This window comes from Hemiscyllium ocellatum, chromosome 48 (assembly GCF_020745735.1).
Source record: "Hemiscyllium ocellatum isolate sHemOce1 chromosome 48, sHemOce1.pat.X.cur, whole genome shotgun sequence".
Classification (NCBI taxonomy): domain Eukaryota; kingdom Metazoa; phylum Chordata; class Chondrichthyes; order Orectolobiformes; family Hemiscylliidae; genus Hemiscyllium; species Hemiscyllium ocellatum.
This window is the reverse complement of record NC_083448.1, coordinates 2,308,268-2,323,950: the sequence shown is the minus strand read 5'-3', so window position 1 is coordinate 2,323,950 and position 15,683 is coordinate 2,308,268. Positions and strand designations below refer to the sequence as shown.

The 15,683-nt window shown below is 41.9% G+C and overlaps 1 protein-coding gene across 1 annotated transcript in view; it reads left to right on the top strand.

Annotated features, from left to right (window-relative positions):
- LOC132836889 (NACHT, LRR and PYD domains-containing protein 3-like) overlaps window positions 1-15,683 on the top strand; it is a 76,302-nt gene that overhangs the window by 48,772 nt on the left and 11,847 nt on the right. The gene's annotated exons all lie outside the window — the stretch shown is intronic.

Genomic DNA, 15,683 nt, shown 5'->3' with positions numbered 1-15,683 from the left:
ATCTTTAGTAAGTCCTGGAAAGATCACACGGTACAGTTGGCAGAGCTCTTTGGATGAGAAGCAAAACTGGTGATAAACTTAAATCAAACTGAATTCGCAAAAGCAGCGGTGACGTTTTTGGGACGTAACATTGGTTGACCCCACAGGAATCCAAGACGAAGGATATCGAGAAATTTCCACAACCAACCTCGAGCTTCAATTGTTCGGTCTCAATGGATTCTATCAAACGTTTTGATGGACCGAACCATGCCAAGAGGCATTTGAACATTTGAAATCAATATTAAGCACCAAACCAGTTTTAGCTGCACCAAACTTTTCAAAACCATTGAAAGACACCATTGGTGCTAGTGACATTGGAGTTGGAGCTGTACTCCTACGGTAAGATGAGGATGGGATTGAAATGCCAGTTAGTTACTTTTCAAAGAAGATCAGCATCAACCAGAGGAAATACTCCACATTCTAAAAAGAACTATTGAACTTGGCACTGGCCTTACAATATTTTAATGTGTATGTAATGAACAATGTATTGGAGCCGGTTCTGTACATGGATCACCATCCGCTTATATTCTTAGAATGTTTTAAAGACAAGAGTATGAAAGGATTTCTTTGGAGCGTTATGTTACAGACTTACAATTTCAAAATTGTACATATTGTGGGTTGTAAAAAATGTAATCACAGATGCGTTATCACGGATTTAACTGATAAACTTTAGATGAGATTTGTCTTTGTTTAATGTTATATACACACATACATACAGTTATCTGGGAAGACGTTAACGTGAACTTTAGATTAAAGTAATGTGTTTCAAGATTAGAGGGAAGAAAACATATTTTCATTATGATGGCTCGTTTTTACTTAAGGGTAGAGTTGTTATGAAGTCGTGGGTGTACTGTGGGTGTACTGTACCTTTAAGTTAAAAGCTAGTGGAACTACCTGAAAGCACCAAGTGTTCTCAACAAGGTACAATGTAGCATGTGGTCCAATTTTCGATTGTGGATTATTAGGAACAAAAGGGAGAAATTAAATTGGAATCGAAACCAATGTATCTTTGCGATTAATTGTTTCTTGCAATAGGACATGAATGGATTTATTGTGGATAGTCAGCGTGGCTTTATGCGGGGGACGTCTTATCTTACCAATAAAATTGAGTTTTATTGGGAAGTAACGGGAATTATTCATGGGTACTGCATAAATGGGCGGATTTTGTATGCATGGATTTTCCTAAAGTTTTTGACAAGCATGATGGGCTGGTTTCATGGCCTCACTGTGAATCAGCAAGTTAGAAAAAATTTGGTTAAAGGAGAAAAAGCTTAGTTGTGTTTCTGAGAGAAATTTTGTAATTAATGGTGTTCTGTAACGATCAGTGCTGAGATAAGAAACAACAAAGATCAACACAGTACAGGAACAGGCCCTTTGATCCTCCAAGCCTGCACTGAAATAGCTTGCCCTTCCATACTAAAACTTTCTTCACTCACAGGAACTGTATCCCTCTCATCATTTACTAATCCTGCAATCGTCCAGGTGTTTTTTCAATGCTGCCATTGTGCTTACTTTCACCAATTCCTCCGCAGCGCATTCAGTGTTTTCAACACCCTTTGTGTATAAAAAGCTTCCTCACACATCTTTTTTAAACACACCCGGTCTCCACCCCCCTCCCCACCCCACCCACCCCCACCACCCAGCACATTGAATCAGTTTCCCCTAGTAAATAACCCTCCCCCCTCCCCCCCGCCCCCAGCGCGGGAAAAAAAGAAGCCTCATACTTTTCAGTTTGTTCATGCCATTCACAATCTTATAAAGGTCTATGCGGTCACCCGTCAACCTCCGGCATTCCAGTGAAGACAAGCCAAGTCTCTCCAATTTTCTTCATATTTAAAATCGCCCATACCAGGCAACATCTGTAAAGCTTTCCTGTAATGTCTCCAAAACATCCACATCCATCTAGTGGTGTGAAGATCAGAATTGTACACAATATTCCTAATTTGGCCCAACTAAAGTTGCATAACGCTGCAGTATAACTTGTCTATCCTTAAAATCAATGTCCCTTCCAATGAAGTCAAGCATGCTATAGGCCTACTTTACTATTGTACCTGAGTGCAGAGCCACCTTCAGGGAACTACGGATGTGCACACTCAGATCTCTCTGTAGTATATCAATACTCCGAACTACTGCCTTTCACTCTATATTTCTACCCGTACGTGACCTTCCGAAACGCATCAACTCACATTTGTCCGGATTAAACTCCATCTGCCATTTCTTTTTTCTGAGCATGCCTCCAGCTGATCTATATCCTGCTGTATTCTTTGACTATCCTGTTCACTTTCTGCAACTCAACTTTCTGCACCGGCCACAAATCAATGAGACCAGCGACGTTTTCTTCCTGATAATTTATGTAGATCTGGAAAAGCAGAGGTACCAGTGTGATCCCTGTGGAATGTCACCAGTCACAACCTTCCTATTGCAAAAGCAAACTTTCACAACTATGCTCTGTCTCCTTGGATGATGGATCGTCTGTTTTCTAAGTTTGTGTTTCTGTCTATATGTCTATGTATATGTGCATGTTTGTACACAATTATATAATATATGAATTTGTAGATGAACGAAAATTGATAAAGTTGTGGGTCGTGACGAAAATTGTCACAAGTTAACAGGACAGAGATCAGTTTGAAAAATATGTATAGAAAGGGCAGATGGAGTTTAATCTGATCGAACGTTAGCAGATGCATTTTTGGATGTTGAATGCAAGAAAGAATGCAGAAATAAATGGCAGGACTCAGAAAAGCACTGAGACACTGAGGGGTTTTGTGATGCAAGTGCATAACTCCTTGAAAGTGGCAATACAATTGCAAAAAGAGCTAACAAAGATGTGCAGCATGCTTGCTTTCATCAGTTGGGGAACTCAGGATAAAAGTTGGAGATCTATAATACTTTAGTTGGGTCGCAGTTGAGGCATTGAGTGCAACAGTAGTCTCTGCACTTTAGAAAGCATCTGGAGGTTTTGGAGAGGATGCAAAACATGTTCACCAAGGCGTTGTCTGGAATGGAATGTATTAGCTCTTAGGAGAGTTTTGACAATTTCGGATTGCTTTTGCTGGGCCTCAGAGGCAGAAGATCTGAAAAACGTCTATGAAATTAAGAAAAGTGTGGACAGGGTAGATAAGCAGAGTTTAATTTGAAAGGATATAAGTATCAAATACGAGATGGCATATGCATCAGGTGAGAGGGAAAAGGTGTAAAGTAGATGTGCAAGGGAATTCTTGCACAGTGAGTGGTAGTTGCCTGGAACTCACTTCCAGGTGAGGGGTAAAAACAGATATTATCTCAAAGTTTAAGGGGCATATCGACAGACAGATGAACAGTTCAGGAGTAAATGGATATGGACCATGTGTAGGCAGATGGGATTATTTTAAAACGACACCATTGTTGCCACATACATGAATCAAAATCAATTTGCACTGCAATCTTGTATGTTCTTGAGGACGGGAGGGTCATCACAGGACTGGATACATGTAGTGAGTGACACAACAAATTATGTTCTTCTTTATGTTCATTTAAGCAGGCATTGGATAGGCATTTGGAAGTTATTGGGCTAGTATAGGTTAGGTAGGACTCGGTCGGCGCAACATCGAGGGCCGAAGGGCCTGTACTGCGCTGTATCCTTCTATGTTCTATGTTCTATGTTCTATGTACAAAGAGACTAATTGAGGGAGAGGAACACAATGGAGGCGTTGGACACATTAAGGGATGGAGAAATACAATGAGAGATGGAGTAAAACGGAGAGAGGCAGTGGGCAGACAGACAGATGGAGAGTCAAATCACAACATGTGAAGAGAAAGAAAGACTGACGTAAAAGTAGTTTGCAGTGGCAGAAATGGCTGGGAAGGTGGAAGGCTAAGACTGGAAAAGGCAGACAGTGATGCAAGAGGGCAGACTTGCATGAATTGAATGGGCACAGAACTTTAACAATGATACAGCAAGGCTGAAAAGCCTTGAATATTTAGCCACAATGCAGACCAGACAAGGACAAGCATGCATGTGAATGGCTAGGGTACATGTTGGAATATAGCTGTACTAATGGGACTGGGAGAAACGATTAATCACAATGTGGCAGTGGAGAATGGGAGCCAGGGCGGAATCAAATATGAATGAATTGGGAGGGGATATAGAGAACCGTGGGAAAGGGGAGGACAGCACAGTTCTGCTGAAAACAGTTAACAAGCAGGAAATATGGAATTAATAAAGGGAGTGAGAAACCCAATTTGATTCATCAAAAAAGAGTAGTTGAAGAACAGAATCTACTCATTTGAAAGGTTTGTGAGTCAGACCATGGCCAAACAATGTGGATGTAGGTTTGCGCACTGAGCTGAAAGGTTCGTTTTCAGACGTTTTGTCACCATACTAGATAACATCATCAGTGAGCCTCTGGAAGAAGCCTGATTTCTATTTATGTGCCTAGGTTTCCTTGGATTGGTGATGTTATTTCTTGTGGTGATGCTATTCCCTCTCTTTTTTCTCGGGGGAGGTAAATGGGATCGAAGTCAATGTGTCAACGGACCAAATACTGAACTACAGAAGCCATCATCTCAACATCCACAAACGCAGCTGCATTAGAACATTATTTCAATGAGCCACCACACACTGCAGCACAGAGGAACTATGAAGAGCAGAGAAAAATCACCTATGCAGTGTATTCAAAGAGAACGAGTATCCAATGAACAAACTCCACTGATTTCTCGCAAACAAACCCAAACAAGCAGACGAACCACATCCAAAACCCTAACCACTCCCCACTATATCAAGGTCAGGCAGCATCCAAGGAACAGGAGATTCGACGTTTCAGTCATAAGCCCTTCTTCAGGAATGCCCAAAACGTTGAATCTCCTGTTCCTTGGATGCTGCTTGACCTGAAAATGTGTTGCTGGTTAAAGCACAGCAGGTCAGGCAGCATCCAAGGAACAGGAAATTCGGCGTTTCGAGCATAAGCCCTTCATCAGCCTGATGAAGGGCTTATGCCCGAAACGTCGAATTTCCTGTTCCTTGGAAGCTGCCTGACCTGCTGCGCTTTTCCAGCAACACATTTTCAGCTCTGATCTCCAGCATCTGCAGACATCACTTTCTCCTCCACTACATCAAAGCCATCTCAGAAGTGACTGCCAGATTACTCAGACCTCTTGACATCATGGTAGTGCACAAACTCACCAACACACTAAAGCAGAGCTAATGAACTTGAAAGACCCTGTACAGATAACAAGCAAAACTAATGTAATTTACAAAATGCCTTGCAGGAAAACAGTTCATTGGACAAACAGGCAGAAAACTAGCCACCAGGATACATGAACATCAACTAGCCACAAAAAGATATGACCCACTCTCACCAGTATCTTTACGTACAGATGAGGAAGGACACAATTTCGACTGTGACAACACATGCATTCTCACATCCATTCTCATGTGAGAATTCCCAGAAACATGGCATTCCAACCAGAACTCTATCCACAAACACATCGACTTGGATCCCATTCACCATCGCTGTGAAAAAGAACAGGAAATGGCGCCACCACAGGAAATGACATCACCGATCCAAGGAAAGTAAACACATAAATAGAAAGCAGGTCATACCACCAATGCTTCATTTGGAGGCTCATTGATGATATTACCTAGTATGGTAACAAAATTTATGAACATGAACCTTCCAGGTCAGCAAGCAAAGCTACATCTAGAAACTCAACCTGAGCTACAACTCTTCTCAAAACTGGCCAAACGATGTATGAGTCTGAATTTCACAGTGTACTTTGTCAGATATTTTATGTCCGTGCAATCTATCGCTATTGCTGGCTGGGACAGAATTTGTTGCCTCTCCCAATTTGCTCCACACAAAGGTGATAGCGAGCTGCCAGCTTGAACTGCTGCATTAAACGACTCAAACTCAGTGTCACTGAAGGAACAATGATATAATTCCAAGACAAGGTTATGAGTGCCCTGGAGGAGACTTTGCAGTGGCAGACTTTCCAGTTACCTGCGGCTCCTGTCCTTCTCATTGGAAATCGTGGTGATTTATGACCATGCTTTGGCGTTGCTTTAGTTAAGTTCTGTAATATGTCTTTGATGCATATACGCTCAGCTATAGAGCATCACAGGTACAAGGATTGGATGTGGTGCCACACAAGAAGATGCTTTGACCTGGATGGTGTCGAGCTTCTCAAGTGCTGCTGGATGGGCACCAATACAAGAATGTGGAAAGAATTCCACATTACTCCTGACTTTTGCCTTGTCAATGATGGCCAGGCTTTGCGGAGTGAGATAATGAGTTCCTCGTGCAGTACTCCTCGGATCTGTCCTTCTCTTGCAGCATTGCTCTGGTTAGTCAAGTTTATTTTATGGTGCATTGAACCCCTAATATATTGTTATGATTCTGTGGGTATACCGTACCTTTAAGAAAGTTAAAAACTAGCAAAACTACCTGACTGCACCAAGTATTCTCAAAGAAGTAACAATGTAACACTGGGTCGAAAGCTATATTACTTGGGTTGCCTGGAGTCAAAAACAGATTTGAAATAGGCCAATCAGTTTAAATTATACCCCGAAAACATACTAAATTCCAATCAAGCTTGAATTTAGTGTATTGACAATCTTAAAAGAACAACGAAACAACCGATACTTTGGGGGTATAAGAGCCGGGTAATTGAACAGTTGGGAGGACAACTTTCAAGCCAACGACATCTGGAGACTGCCCAAAAAAATTGCTCTCTTAAAGGTACCTTTATCGAATAGTAACCTTCGAAGCAGTAATCGCTAAGAAGAAGGAAAGAAGATTTGCTATCTGGCTGGTTTTTGAAAAGTTGAATTTTGGTAAATCTTAATTGGGCGGTTTTATCAGACTAGTATTGTGGAAGGTGAAAGTAAAAAAAGGTTAGAGGAAGGTCTTGTAAATAGTAGTTAGTCAAATATTCTGTTATACTTTAAGAAATAAAGTAGTTAATTTTTACTTTAAATAGTTCTTGGCCTCTCGAATTTTCACAGGTTACTGCATGGGATAAATCTTTACTGTGGGTGCTAGCTTACATTAAGCAGAGGGTTTACCCCGTGCTGTAACAATATTAATTTTGGAGCATTTTCAAACAATACAGCACAAAACAGGCCCTTCAAGTCCTCGATGTTATGCCGACCTGTGAAATATTCTCAGCTCGTCCCCCTCCACTATCCCATAATCATCCATGTGCTTTTATAATGATCGTTTAAATCTCCCTAATATGGGTGAGTTGACTGCATTAGCAGGTAGGGCATTCCACTCCCTTACCATTCTCTGTGTAAAGAACCTGCCTCTGACATCTGTCTTCAGTCTATTACCCCTCAACTTGTAGATATGCCCCTCGTACAAGCTGATGTCATCATCCTAAGAAAAATACTTTTACTGTCAATTTGTTGATGGTAATGTGTTTGAACTTTCACATATGATGTTTAGATTTTCATATTTTTGAAAATGTCATTATGTGTCACTTGTGGCGAGTGAATATTGCTTTCTACTTACCAGTCGAAGGGTGAATACTGTCCACTCTCGCTGAATTTGCAACTGAACAACCTCCTACCAGAGGAGTCACTGGATGCAAAAGAATTTCTCTGATATCATTTTTGAACGTGAAGGAGACACTCCCAGACTGTTTTAGGCAGTACCAATGTTTCATTTTTTTTTTGGTTCACCAGAGGATTATCTTCTCATGATTGCTGATGTATGAAAGCTGTAACAAGCCTTATCAAGCCTTTCCCACAGGTCAAAGAACAGCGTTGGTTGTAAAGTCATTGGATGCAAATTGGAATTTGATTCTCTCCTATTCTTCATATCAGATCACAGCTGGACATCAAGTGTTGTTATTTAATTGCAGAACCACAGAAGTGCTTCAGCACAAAGGGAGGTCATTCAGTGCAGGTTCCTTACACTGGATTTATTCCCATGTGCAATCTCCTTCCCGTGCCCCACATATATCCAAGATATTTCACTCCAAATAAACACCCTGTTGAATGGACCAACTGCACTTGCTTACAGGGATTGGGATTTATGCAAAACAGTGTGATAATTCGCAAGAGTATCTGCTGAAATCCAAGACAATCTTAGGTACACCTTAAATAGTGAGGACTTTGTAATAACTTATACATCATAATAGCTAAATAAATAAATAAATATTTCTTATAACACCTGCTGTTCAGACGAAAATTGTTGAATGCAAGGAGGAATCAAAACAAGAATCACTTATATTTCATTTTTATACATTTTGGCTCTTTGTAAGCAGATATATCCTGTAAATACAAAATACCTCGATGTCAAACTTTTACCCTCCTATAATCTGCTCTATGCACACACGTGCACAGTCGTGCAGCTGTACAGTGTGGCGAAAGGTTGTGCATAGATTGAAAATTGGTTTAAAATGCCTGTGCACGATATGTTGAGTTGTTTTTCACAAATCAGATTTTTAAAATTTTTCTTCCATCTTGGAATTTCTTCATTAGTTTTCAAAAGGCCTGTTGGTGCTTGTTCACTTGTATTATGGACCAGACCAGACCACTCAAAACGTTCTTAAGCAGGTAGCCGAGACCATAACTTTGCAACTTGAGTGTGTTTGATGCCATCTCTCATGCACTCCTGCGATTCTGGATGGTCAGACTAAGGACTAAACTTCACCACATTACGCAACACCACGAAGTAGATTTGAATTGATTTATTCCTAAACTATCCCTAACTGCCTTAAATCATTTGGATGTGAAGTTTACTCTTTGACCTGATTGGACCACAGTCGGTATCAAATAAAAAAGGAAGTAATTCTTTGACAACACTTTCAGCTATGGTGTTGCATAATTGGATTGTCTCTGGAAATCTAGTCGACGCATCCATTATTGATAATAAATACTTATTCCCACTTTTTTTCAGGTAGAGGTCCTATGCAAACTATCAAGACTCTTGTGAAAGGTTCCTCAAATGCTGGAATAGGTATTGAAGATACAGGCTTTCTTATTGCCTGTGCGTTTCCCACTAGTTGACATGTATGACACATCTGGCAAACTTCAACTGCATCATTGTGTAGTCCAGGCCAGTAAAAATGTATTTGTATCTTCATCTGTGCTTTCCACACCCCTCATTGATCTCCAAGTGGCAACCCATCTGCCGGTCGCAGCACCTCCTTTCTGCACACTACTGGCAAAACAAGTTGTTGAATTTCTGCCCATTTCTTATCTACTTGAATGTGTGAGTGTCTCCATTTCCTCACTAAGACATCATTTGTTGATTAATAACACACAGGGATGTGTTCACTCTGCTTCTCCGTAAATGCCTTTTGATATAACTATTTTAAGTTTTCATCTTTCTGCTGTAATTCAATCAGCTGAGCAGAGCGAAAGATACTTACATGTTTCTCCATTTGCTCCTGCTCTGTCCCACTTATTTGATCAAAAACGTCTCGGATAAAGCTATGTCTGCTTTCTTATCTGTGCCTTTTGAACTCTCCTGCTTCAACTTGTGCCTCTGTAATCTTGTAGTCACACAATCTGGAAACATTCCTGAAAATAAAAACATCTTTCATTTTTTCAGTTGCCTGCATCTCCACTGTCTTTTCAACTAGTGTAGGCAGCCTACCAGTGAATCAACTATGTCATTTGCAAGGACAAATAGTATTCCTGGAACTGAGAGTTTGTCCAGTACTCCTATTACAAATTTTCCACTCTTCTCTGGACTCTCTAGCCTCACTTCACATAATTTGAGCACGTTTTGCCTCACCATAAGTTCCTGTTACCAGTACATTTTCTGGCAGTAGTCCTTTGCGACAACATAATTCCTCATCCTTCAGCCTTACGAACTGATAGGATCCTGTATCCCTTAATAATGTAGCCTCCTTAACTACTAATCCAAGCCTGTGTGAATAAACAGCATGTATATTTTTTGAGCAGTCCTGGCAATTCCTCCTTAATCAACGTCTGATCACCGTGTACACTCTGAGCTAGTTGTCTGACAGCCCTTGTGATTTTTGTTACTTTTTCAATAAACTTCCAGGCTTGTCTGGTTTTCCTACGCCTGGCTTTCTCCTCATCCACCAACACTGTGATTTTATGTGGCCCACCGTATGACAACGAAAACACCAGAGCTTTTTCACTTCTTAGCCTCACTCAAAGGTTTCTTGTTTTTACTCTATGGTATGTTATCTTTACGATCTTCACTGTTATCTATCTTTCCCTCTCCACGTGAAGATATCACTTTGCTCAAATTTCTATCCCTCATGGACTGAAATTGTTTCTGGAAGCCAAACCGAGTTTTATGGACCAGCCCATAACCATCAGCCACTTCAGCTGCTGACCTTGCCATTTTAACTCTCTGCTGTTCCGCAATGAATATTTGAATTTCTCCAAAGTAATTACCTCTCTAAGGGCATAATAGATTTGTTTGGTTTTGAAAGCTCTTATCTATCTATCAAAATTACTCTGTTTGATCCTTTCAAACTCAATACAGGTTTGACAAGGGTGCCTCCTTAGATTCCTGAAACGTTGTCTATAGCTTCTGGTACAAGGTCAAACGCACTTAATCTTTTTTGTTCTCATACTCCCCAGATACCTCCTAATCATGATGCGAATACCTCGCTAGCCCTAGCTACTAGTCTCATTTGGATCACCAAAACCCACATTGCCACTGGCCATTGCATTTGTTTGAATTTTCTTCATTTAAATTTAACCTTTTCATAGGATAACAAGAAGGCTTCTGCATTCTTCTCATCAAATTTAGGCAATGTTGGAACATACGTAAACCATTTCTCACCGTGCTTCTGACTAACAGGGGCTTAGACATTCTCACTGTCTTCCTCACTAAGCATTTCTCTTCAGCCTTTTAAGCTGACTTTCCTTTATAAGTGTTCGGTTTGGAAGTTTAAAAGCTCTCTATTTTTCTTTCTCTGCTCTCTCTTTTTCCTTCTCTCCTGCTTTTAATTGGAACTCAAACGGTTTTATTTCTGCTGCCCTTTCCTTATCTCTCACCTCTAACTCAAGCTGCTTCATTTGCAATTTAATTCTTGTCATCACTATAGATTCTGATGGTTTCTCCAGCAAGTTTAGACGTTGAGCTACTGCTGTATTTACTCTCTTTTCCTCACAGAGGCATGAGATTCCTATTCCAGCTTGTCTGCTAATTCGTGCAGCTTGGTTTTATTCACCTTTTGCAAAACTTCCAAAGTCACCGCGTCCACTTCCAGAAAATCTTTGGAGACTGAAAGAGCCACTACTATCCCAAACTTTGTCTACTCGACCAAACCAGCATTCACAATAAAGGCAACAGCACCCACCAGATGAGCTCCAAATCTGTTATGGACTAGGCCAGGCCACTCAAAACATTCTTTAACAGGCAGCCCAGACCACAACTTTGCAATTTGTTTCACTAAGTGTACAGTGAAAATTACCTGAAATAAGTTAGCGACATTGACTACCAGGTTTTAAAACAGACAAAAAATTATTTATAAAATTACAGCACAGCAGGTCAGTCAAGATCCGTGGAGCAGGCGAATCGACGATTCGGGCTGAGGTTTTTCACTAGAAATCCTTGTGATCCATCCATTCCTGATGAAAGGCTCCAGCCCGAAATGTCAAATCTCCTGATCCTCGGATGCTGCCTGACTTGCTGTGCTTTTCCAGCAACGCACGCTCGACTCTAATCTCCAGCATCTGCAGACATCACTTTCTCTTGATCCGATTCCTACCCAAGGCATCCTTTTGTTCCTCACATACCTATAGAAAGCTTTAGGGTTCTTCTGTATTCTACTGCTAAAGGTTGTCCATGTGGTCTCCTTGCTCTTTTCATCTCTCTCTTTAAATCCTTCCGAGCTAATCTGTACCTCTCTATCTCCTCATCTGACCCATCTCGTCTCAACATCACATAAGCCACCTTCTGCTTAACAAGAGATGCAATTACTTTAATAAACCATGGTTTTCTTAACTTATCACTTCCTCCCTGCCTGACTGGGACATAGCTATCAATAACTCACAATATCTGTTCCTTAAACCAACTCCACATTTTGTTTGTTCCTATCTCCTGCATTTTGCTACCCCATTATATGCATACTACTTGTTGCCTAATTGCATAAAAATTGCCATTCCCCAATCTATAAATATTGCCCTGTTGCATAAACCTATCCCTTTCCATCACTAAGTTAAATGTAACAGAATTATTGTCACTCTTTCCATAGTGCTCATCTACCACTAAACCAAACACCTGGCCTGCTTCATTACCAAGCACCAGATCCAGTGTGGCCTCCCCTCTTGTCGGCTCTTTGACATACTGTACCAGAAATCCCTCCTGCATATATTGGACAAAAACTGATCCATCCGATGTACAAAATTTATAGCATTTGCAATCAATGGTGAGGAAGTTAAAATCACCCATGATGACCACCCTGCTCCTTTCACTCCTACCCATGACCGTTTTGCCGATCCTTTTCTCCACAACACTGGAACTCTGCAGAGGCCTATTGAAAAAAACTCTCAGCTGTGTGACCTCTCCTCTCCTGTTTCTAACCTCAGCCCATAGCACCTCAGCAGACGAGTCATTGTCAAATATTATTTAAGCTACCATTATTCTGTCCTTGACTAACAAGGCCACATCTCCCCCTCTTTTACTGTTTTCCCTGTTCTCAATGAAAGTTCTAAATCCTCGAATCTGGAGCATCAATACCTGAACCTGCCCTATCCATGTCTCTGAAATGGCCAAACTTTGAAGTCCTAGGTACCTGCAGTGTTGCAAGCTCAACTATCTTATTTCAGATACCTCTGGCAGTAAAGTAGACACACAGCTTGCTGTCTGCCAGCACATTCCTGTGACCGTGAAATCCTGTCCATGCCCTCCCTACTGTCGTCCTCCTGTGCATTGGAACTACACTTGAGGTTCCCGTCCCCCTGCTGAGCTAGTTTAAATAGGTCTGAATAGCACTGGCACATTTCCCACCCAGGATATTTCTACCCCTTTAGTTCAAGTGAAGACAGACCTGTTTGTAAGAATCCCACCTTCCCCAGAATGAGCCCCAATTATTCATGCACCTGAAATCCTTCATCCTGCACCATCCTTGCAGCCATGTGTTCAGCTGATATTTCTCCCTATTCCTTGCTTCGCTATTTTGTGGCACGGTGACAAACCAGAGATAACATGTTTGTTCTAGCTCTCAGTTTCCACCCTCTCTCCGTGAATCCTGCCTTACACCCCTATCCCTCTTTGGTATGTTGTTGGTACCTACGTGGACCAAGACTTGGGGCTGGCCACCCTCAGGACCCCAAAGACATGATCCGACACATCACGGACACTGCTACCTGGGAGGCAACACACCACCCATAATTCTCGATCATTCCCAACAAACCCTCTATCTAATACTCTCCTCCATTCCCGTCTTCCCTTCTGTGGGATAGGGACAGACTCTGCGCCAGAGACCTGGAACCCACTGCATTCCCCTGGTAAGTCATTCACCCTCCCCAAACAGTATCCAAAACGCTATACTTGTTTTCAGGGAAACAACAACGGGATGCGGTATACTGCACTGACTGGTTTTATTCTCCCTTCGAACTGTTACCAGCTTTCATCATGCCTGGGAGTAACTACTTGCCTCTGCCTCCAGAATAAACCAAAGTTCATTCAGCTCCCTCTACAGTTCCCTAACGCGTTCTTGGAGGAGTACACTTCCTGCAGATGTACTTGGATGGGACACTGATGGCGCCCCTCAACTCAAATATCATGCATTTCCTACAGATGCACTTGGATGGGACACTAATGGTGTCCCTCACCTCAAACATTCCTCTCCTTGCACTGCGTTCCCTGCTAATTTAGAAAACACTCACTTATCTAGCTGGAGGGAAATGAAAGGTCCCTCCTTTCCCAGAAACCTATGCTTTCTGATGTCGGATGTAAAGACTCAAATCAGTGACTCACTACTCCAGACAATCCCCCGATCCAAGCTTCTGCTCTTCGTGCTGCTGCTGCTGAAAAACAAAAATGGAGGCCTCCCGTGCTCGAGGTAAGTTTTTAAGGGTTCAAATCAGTGGCTCACTGCTCCCGAGATGCCCCTATCCCAGTTTCCCCTCTTCATGCTGCTGCTGCTGGGCAAAGAAACATTTAAGAGTATCCCACTCTAAGGCAGAACTAACATACACAGACTTCATTTTTCTAACATCCATGTGCCTATTCAAGAGTCGCTTAAATGTCCTTAATGTGCGTGATTTTACTACCACTGCTGGCAGTGCATTCCACACACCGACAGCTCTCTGTGTGAGCAATCTACCTTTGACATCTCCCCCAAATCTTTCCCTAATCACCTTAAAGTTATGTCCCCTCGTAATAGCCATTTTTGTGCTGGGAAAACGTCTCTGGTTATCCACTCGACACGTCCCTCTCATCATCTCTATCAAGTCACCACTCATCCTCATTCACTCCAATGAGAAAAGCCCAAGCTCCCTCAACGTTTCTTCATAAGACATGCCCACCAGTCAATCCCAGTAAATCTCCTCTGCACCTTTTCTAAAGCTTGCACATCGTTCCTACAATGAGAAGACCAGGACTGAACATAAAATTCTAAGTGTGGTCGAACCAGGGCTTTATGGAGGAGCTTAACATCGCGACTTTAAAACCAATCCCTCTGCTAAGGAAAGTCAATACACCATACGACTTCTTAACAAGCTTATCAACCTGGGTGGCATCTTTGAGGGATCTACGAATATGGACCCAACAATGCCAAGAACCCTGCCTTTAGCCATGTATTGTGCATTCAAATTCAACCTTTGAAACTGAATCACTTCATAGCTTTCCAGTTTGAACTCCATCTGCCACTTCTCAGTCTGCATCCTTTCAATGTACGGTTGCAACCTACACCAGGACGTCAGATGATCCACAGCGACACCAACCATTGTTTCATCTGCAAACTTAATAACCCACCCTTCCACTTCGTCATTGAAGTCATTTATAAACATCACAAACAACAGAGGTTCCAGAATTGATCCCTGAGGAACACCACTAGTCAGCAAGCAGCATTTTGAATACTTTCCATCTATTACCATCCTCTGTATTCTATGGGTCAGTCAATTCTGTATCCAAACAGTCAAATTTCCCTGTAATCCATGTCTCCATACTTTATGAATGACCCTGCCATGGGGACCCTTATGTGGTGTAAAATCCATTAACACCACATCCATTGCTTTACATTCAACAATGTGTTTTGGCACATTCTCAAAGAATTAAGTAAGGCTTGTGAAGCCACAATTGCTGGTCACAAACCTGTCTCACGGACTGCTTGGACGCCATTAGCTGTGTGGCCACTACAAACACCAACACTACTGAAGCAAATGATGACATCACCCCCATCCCCACCCCCGGGGCCACACTCAGCACCACTTCTGTCCTCATGGATGCTAACGAATGCATCACTTCCAGCCCCTTGACCATCACGGTTAACATCATTTCTTTTGATGACGGCTCAAATGAACACACCCACTCGAGACAGTCTGGGCTCCCACTCCCAACTACAACTCTGCAACGAATCATTTTCCCGAGCCTTGTCAAGTTTTCATCATCACACAGACCTTTCCTTTACTGAGGAAGAATGATCAGTCCTCCGTAAAAGACTCCTCTTCATCCCACTATGCTTCGGGGTCAAAAAATTCCATACATGTGACATCGAAATTT